Genomic DNA, 7368 nt, shown 5'->3' with positions numbered 1-7368 from the left:
GGACTCAGCAAGCTTTGCCAAACCTCCGAGCGCTTTTCTATGTGTCACTCAAACACTGATTCAGAAAGATCCAGGCCAGGCACGTCCCAAATCTGGATCATATCTCTTGAGGCAAAGCTCAGCTGGCTACTGATACAAAGTTCAGGGGAGCACATCTGAATGACTCCTGAAAAACTTCACTGCACCTCATTTAGAACACATATTGCAGACCAAAGCCAGGTAGTTATAATACAGGGGTCATCTTGCCAACAACATGTGCAGGTCATTCCCATTTGCCCTATCAAAATTAGCAGCATGTAGAAGTGATGCTTTAAGTAAAATGTAAGAAAAAGTCCTGAGGAAAAATCTTGTTAGCTAAAAGACTGAGATTATTTTCAAGTCCAAAGGTTCAATTCTGCTGGACTAAATGGGAACTGAGCCCTTTCTCATGAAAGAGAATTAGCACAGAAAGGTGGTGTTCAGTTTAGCATCCAGAAACCACCTGCAAGGATGGCAGAACCAAATTCTTGACTTCACCAAGCAGACACAGTTCAGTGAGAAGTACTGGCTGCCACTGCAGAGCCCAGACACCTAGCTGAGCAATATGGACCTTCCTCAGTGTGACAGCTTACATAAGCCATGCCACAGGGTAAAGCAGAGAGCCCCAGGGATCAGTCTGTGGCAGGTACATCCAGAGATCGTCATTTGGGGGTTGAGGCCCAGTTTTCATGCTCTAATTCTACCACTTCTGACTCAGTGGCAGGTTGTTCTGCAGCATGACACAGTTTCTGCCAGCATGTTGTTTTTTTCCAGAACCAGGCACCCTGGGAGGGTTTTAATAGTCCTGATCATCATTTTTCTGGCATGGGCTCATACTTTCAGCACTGGAGTGGGAATATTGCTTTGTCCCTATCCCTCTCCTGACATGCCAACCACTATGTCGCTCTACACAGAAGCCAGTCTTCCCTTTGTTTGCCTCATTTTCTATCTTTAGTCTCTTAGCATTGCTTCCATATGTGCTGAGGATGTATCTGGATGAACACTCATATTGCTCATCCAAAATGCTATCACTGTTTCCTGCTCACTAAAACAAGTGCATCCCATACACAGCAGTGTGGTGCTTGGGACAAGCTGCAAAACTCACCTAAGAAGCAAAAACTCTGTGGAAGTTATTTAACTCGTCCATTGCTAAGTAACAATTCAGTCACTGGGAAATCATTAACAGCTATCTAGGCGTATCTCTGCAAGCAGCAGTTGCTACAGTGTCAACATACCTTGAGACATACAGAAGATCCCTGGAAAGTTCTTAACTTTTTTCTGGCCAGTGCTGCTGCATCCTCATTGCTACTGTTACCTCTCCTAGTTAAATTTAGACAGGGAAACATGCTACAATCACACCTGCATTTCACCAGGTAGATCTATGGAAACAAAGACAGACCCAAATCAAAAGAGAATCCCTCATCACAGTGAGAGACAAATGCGCAAATATGGGCCAAACTGTAATATTTTTAGAGAATAGAGTAATTTCAGTCTTTGAAGAGCAGCACACAGAACCAAAATATGCAGACACCATTGAGGCAGACACAGCTACTTCTTAAAAAGTGCACAACACCTCATCAGGCCCAGGGTCCCTGCCAGCCACCCACAGCAGGACAGCAAGTGGATGCAGGGAACAAAAACAGTAAGAGGGCATGATGCCAAGTCAAGGACTCCCTGACTTTTTTTTTTCACTGAATCATGCTGCCTCTCCTCATCTTTCCATCACCTGTGTGATATCCCTGTGTGTAGGGCCATGCACAACTCCCTGATGGCCACAGTGTCATCAGGAAGAAATAGCCCGGTTGGAAGCACAAGGAACAGTCAAAAGAAGTAACAAACATTTAGAGTCACCTTGAGAAGGAAAATAGACAAAAGAAAGCACTGCCCTTTACCCAGCAATTTTTGCACTCCCAGTAAAATGCCTGGCTGCAGTAGAGGCCCTGGGAGAGAAGGAGGACCTTTCTGTCTGGAGGATGGTAAGCACTAGAGGCAGAGCTTCAGATTTGCATACACCCTCCTTTGACCAGTCCCTGCCTCACAGCCTTAGCAAATGTGCTCCCTCCAACACACAGTCTATTTTCTCACTGACTTGTAGTAAACTAGGACTGGAAGGAGCCTCTGAAATCAGAGAGGCTGCTTCTTACCCAAAGCCACTTTTCAACCAGGCCAGTTTCACTTTTTACAGCAGGGTTAGTCCCAATTTGCTGCTTGAAAGCAGCATCTTCTGAGATGCAGCGATGCTGAATTATAGTGTCAACATTTTTTCAAGAAGCATCATCCCAAGCAGTTGCCTACCCCTCCCAGCAGAAAGGCACACCCTTAACTGTGGTAATTAACAGGCAGCACTACAACAAATACTGTAAACACTAATAATATGAAATCTTTAGCAGACTTCTTGCATCTGCTGGTAGAGATTTTGCTTTTCATGGAAGACAAACCAGTGATTGTGTGTAAATTAATCTCATGTCAAGTGCTAAAATGCAATAATGCACCACCCTAGAACATGCATAGAAATGACTGCTTTGGCATGTATTTTGTACTAAAAGCAGTAACCTAATTATCAAAGTAAAGCTGAATGGGCTGTTACACACCCTCAGCACAGCACAGGAACTTTTACATGTTGTGATTTAGAATCAGCAATTCACATTTCCCACAGAAAAATGAGACAAAATGGTACGGAATTGGTTGTCCACTCTATCCAGCTTGGATATTGCTTGTACTGGACAAGGAGCCTAATCCATGGACAAAATTACTTAGCATTCCTGCCTCAGGACACTCCAAACTCCTTTGTGCACTACTCCAATACAGAAATTCAAGATGAGGCCTTTGCAAATGGAATTTCTTCCTTCTCATCATTTGTGCTTTGAAGCAACAGGCACAGCCTAAGCCAGGTTTGTTGTGAAGAGTGTCTAGTGGAAGGTGTCCCTGCCCCTGGACAGGGGTTTGGAGCTAGATGATCTTTGAGGTCCCTTCCAATCCAAACCATTCTATGGTTCTATGATTTGCCAGTGTAACAGCTCTCTTCCTCCAGGTGTTTTGTCCTATTCCTCTAACTCTGTCTCCTGGAGTTGCCAGCACAGGACAGAGATTTCTGACATTTTTCTGCTGGGGAAATCCCAGCTGGAATGGGTGAAGTGTGGTTTGAGAACTGGCCCAGGCAGCATCTGACATTCCCTTACTGCAATCACCCTCACAGGAGGAAGTTGACTTTGGCTGGAACACTGTGTGTTCTGGCTAACCCAACTGGCAGACAGGTTCCCAGGGACTCCTGGCAGTGTGAACCAGAGCAGCCTGAGGCTGCACTTCTGCATTCAGGAAAGCCTGGGGCAGAGACACTGAGTCCAGTGCAGAGCCCAGCCTTCAGTGCCCCTATGAAAGCCTGAGCCAGCTTACAGTGAGGTTGGTGCCAAGGCTCCTGTACGAAAGGGAATCCAGCTTGTTCAGAACAGCGTCCTCTGTGTCACTGCCAAACCCCACGGGATCTCAGGTCCAGTGTTAGTCATGCTGCTGGTGGTAGCACACATTATGGGGTCTGTTGTTGAGGCTCTGCCTTTTACTGCTTTGTTCATTCAAGAAATTCAAGTTGGCTTAATCTTATCGTGTTAATAGATCTAAATATGGGCATAAAGAACTTGAGCATACATAAGCACAATGAATATGGGTCTCTCATTCATTCCTGCATAGTACACAGTAAATTGCCAGTGCAGCCTTTTCAGCTTATTAACATCCTTAGACTTGGCCTCACAAAGATTACACTCCCCACTCAGCAATTCAAACTCCTTCTAATACCTTTAAAACAGAGGAAAGGCCAAGACCCTGAGAGAAGATGCCAAAGATTGAATGGTTGCCCCTGAAAGCAGATGAACTGCAACAGCCAGCAAAGCAAACAGGCCATGCCAACAGTGGTGCTCTCAAGGAAAGGAAGTACAGTTTCTGTTTTGGCATCCACATAACCAAAACACTTACACATACAATGCAGATCCCTGCAAGGCAACAGCGAGTATCTGCTTGGAAAGGGTCTGTGCTACTTGGAACCTTTTCAGGCTTTTTTAACGATGTGGCTTTTCTTATGATTCCCTCACCCACCTGGTCATTTTGGAAAAAACAAGTTCACTGCAGCCCAAGCTCCCCACACTTACTGGACTCCAGAAAGCTCAAACAGCTAAGGACTGGACTGGAATATACTGGGTGATACTTTGTTTTTTTTCTAACAAGAAAGGACCTTCATTTCCCTCCGAACCACAGTAAGCACACATCAGGAAACGAGCGTTTGCAAGGCTGAAATCTCAACATCGAGCATTATTTAAATTTGTACGGCTATTTAATGTTCATCACACATTTGATCTTAACAGTGCAAGTGATTTTCTATCAGAACATTTTTTTTCCACTTCAACACGGAAAACTGCCCCTCCAAATATAAGTACTGCTTGTTATTTTGAGGCAGTGAGGCAAAACACACAGCACACAGACCACGTTTGGCTTGCTTAGCAGATGTCTACAGATCACTTGATGTTAATTTCAACATAAAAGCTATTATATTTCTGGCCTTGCCCTATTAGTTGTTAAATAATTATTTATGCTTGGCAGATAAATTCTAGGAACCTTGAATAAAGCCCATCAACCCTACTAAACTAACCACATTTGACACAACAGTTTTCAGTCACAGAAGACTCAAGATGTAATGTTTGTTGCCTATGTGATTCTGTCTCACAACCTAAAAGGTAATCCCAGATTTATATTTAAACCTAAACTGCACATAATGTGTGTTCCAATGCTACTTCACAGGCAAAGAATTAGCTTGTTTGGTTCACTGATATTTACAGCTGTGTACTATAGCCAGTTTCACTTCATTACTCAGTTGATCTAAATCTTCTATTTACTTTACAATCCTGGCACTAGTTAATGTGTTATGCATAGGTGTTTTGGCTTTGTCTTCTTAGTTTGCTATACTTGTCATCAATCAGGCACTGGTGTGCTGCAACCTTGCTGGTGACAAAACAAATCAGTAATTGGAAATGTAGACTTCCCTTAATTAATATATTTAAACAGCTATTTATACATATTCAAAACTGAACTTGATGTGCGTTCTGGTTGAATGGTTTGTAAATTCCAAATAGCCAATCTACAACAAAACTCAGAAAAGATATTGAGTGCAAGGCCCTGGATGAAAGCCTTTCAACCAAGTCTTTGGACATTCAATATGCTGTTGTCTGAAGAAATTTAGTTGATATGTTGCCCTTTGTGAGCACATCTTAGTGTAATTGTAATTTTGTATCCTTAACAGACAAGTTAGAATTTAAAGATTTGGAAAAACAAGGAATTTGAACATTCCACTGAGGAGAACTCATTCAATATGCCTACTTTTATTTAATCTGTCTGGTTAAGAGAACACAGCCTCTCTATTAGAGTAGTAACATACATTATGTCTGTATTTAAGTTTATGTGCAGCTTATGATTTTGTGTGATAAATAAAAATTAGCGATGCAAAAAGGAGGAAAAGAAATTCATATTGCTTCCAGCATACTGCACTTCCTGCCCTGAAAGCTGTGTGTCTTTGCTTTGCATCATTGACAAACTAAACTCACTAAAGTTACAAAGATGTTTTCTGATGATTTTGGTGGACATTGGACAGACCTCTTTTGCAGCTGGTGTGCCTCTGTCCTAAACCAGCTTAATTACAGTGGGTAATTGTGCTATATATTATCAATAGAGAATGTCTAAGCTTAGAGGGAGTGTCCCACTCTGATTTCCAAGCCACCTCTGCTGTGCTTCTCCCAGAAAGCCAAGCTGCCAACTGAGGTATGAATGTCCATGTTTCTCCTCACTTAAGCCTCAAATCCCAGATGTGTGAGCCTGTAGCCCCTCTGCTGTGCAAGCTACTTTTTCAGGCCTGAGCATATGTCAAAACCAGGACCTTAGTTCAAGCAAGGAAAGCACTCTCATGTCTGAAGGCTGTGAGACAGAAGGAACCTGGAGCATGTATCACAGATCACAGAGCCAAAGTTGCTTACAGACATACCTACCTGCCTTTCAGAAGTCTCTCCAGGAGTAATACAGAAACCCATGGGTGCCTCAGGAAGTGAACTGTTACCGGGACTTCTAGTGTAATTCCTCCCCTGAAGTAAAAGACACAAAATTAGCAGTCTTAAACAGAAGCTTGCCATTTAATGATATCCTAAGAAGGAGATAGGAAAGAATGCCAAGAACTTCCATTCCCCTGGATACCTCCATTCCACGCTGCTCTGCCTGGATGAACTTAGGCATCTCTCAGTCCTGTGGCAAGTCCTGTCTACACTTGACCTTTGAACATGGAGATTTTAACCGTGGGTTAAAAATGACCACTGAGAGCAGTGGGTTGTGCTTCACTTCTGCACCCAGGAGGCAGAGGCTGTGGCCAAAAGCAGTGTTAATTGTAGGGTTGGTTTCACAATTTTTACTGCTAATGACAAACCAATTTCTCCTGGCTGATGTCTGCTGCATGTGATAATGCAATGTTGCCTTGAACATAATGCCATAAACTATCAGAGGTAAACCAGAGCAACTGGTGAGACAGAAAAAGTGAGAACAGACAGTAAAGAAAGTCATGCACATAAAATATATTCTAAACATATACCTTTTTGTCATATGAATTTGATGTTATTATTTCCGTGTCGATAAAACATACCCACTTGTTAAATACAAACTGCACAGCTGGCTAGTATAGGGGATTCCCACAGGTTGGCAGGTTCCCTTAGTTTGGTTTGGTTAGCCAGAAGAAAACAAAAAAAAAGTGGATACTATGCAGCACATGGAGGAAGGCAACAACTTTGCTAGAGCAGGGAAGCAGAGTCACTAAATCCAACATTAGTTCTACATGTGGCATTAACTTAGACAAACCTTTTCTCATGAACTTTTTTTTTTACCCTGTGTTGGAATGGTATTGCAGCTCTGAGGGAAGCTTTGCAACATCAGCAGCTTCTGTGATGAACTTTTAAGATCTTCTATTGAATGCCTGTGCTACGAGTTTCAATAAAAACTGACACAATTTCTCAGTCATTCCTAGATTACTTGCAGCCTTTTCATTTTTAATCATTGTTACTCACACTCTGCTCTGTGAACAAAAGCAATAAATCAAAACAATAGAGAAATACACAAACAACAAGACCATTAGGAAACAAAAAAATGTGCCAGTGGTGATCCCCACTATCCCATGGACTTACTTAGGAAGAGGTCAGTTCAGTCCTGAAGAAGACATCCCAGCCATGGAAAGCAGAAGACCGGATAATGCACTCAAGTGTTTTCTCTGGCTGTGATACTGATCAGTAAGTGAAAGTTGCCTAGAAACAGGGTTTCAGGAGGTCTAGTACTGCA

Source organism: Pithys albifrons, chromosome 6, assembly GCF_047495875.1.
Source record: "Pithys albifrons albifrons isolate INPA30051 chromosome 6, PitAlb_v1, whole genome shotgun sequence".
Taxonomy (NCBI): domain Eukaryota; kingdom Metazoa; phylum Chordata; class Aves; order Passeriformes; family Thamnophilidae; genus Pithys; species Pithys albifrons.
Note: the sequence above shows the minus strand (reverse complement) of the source record.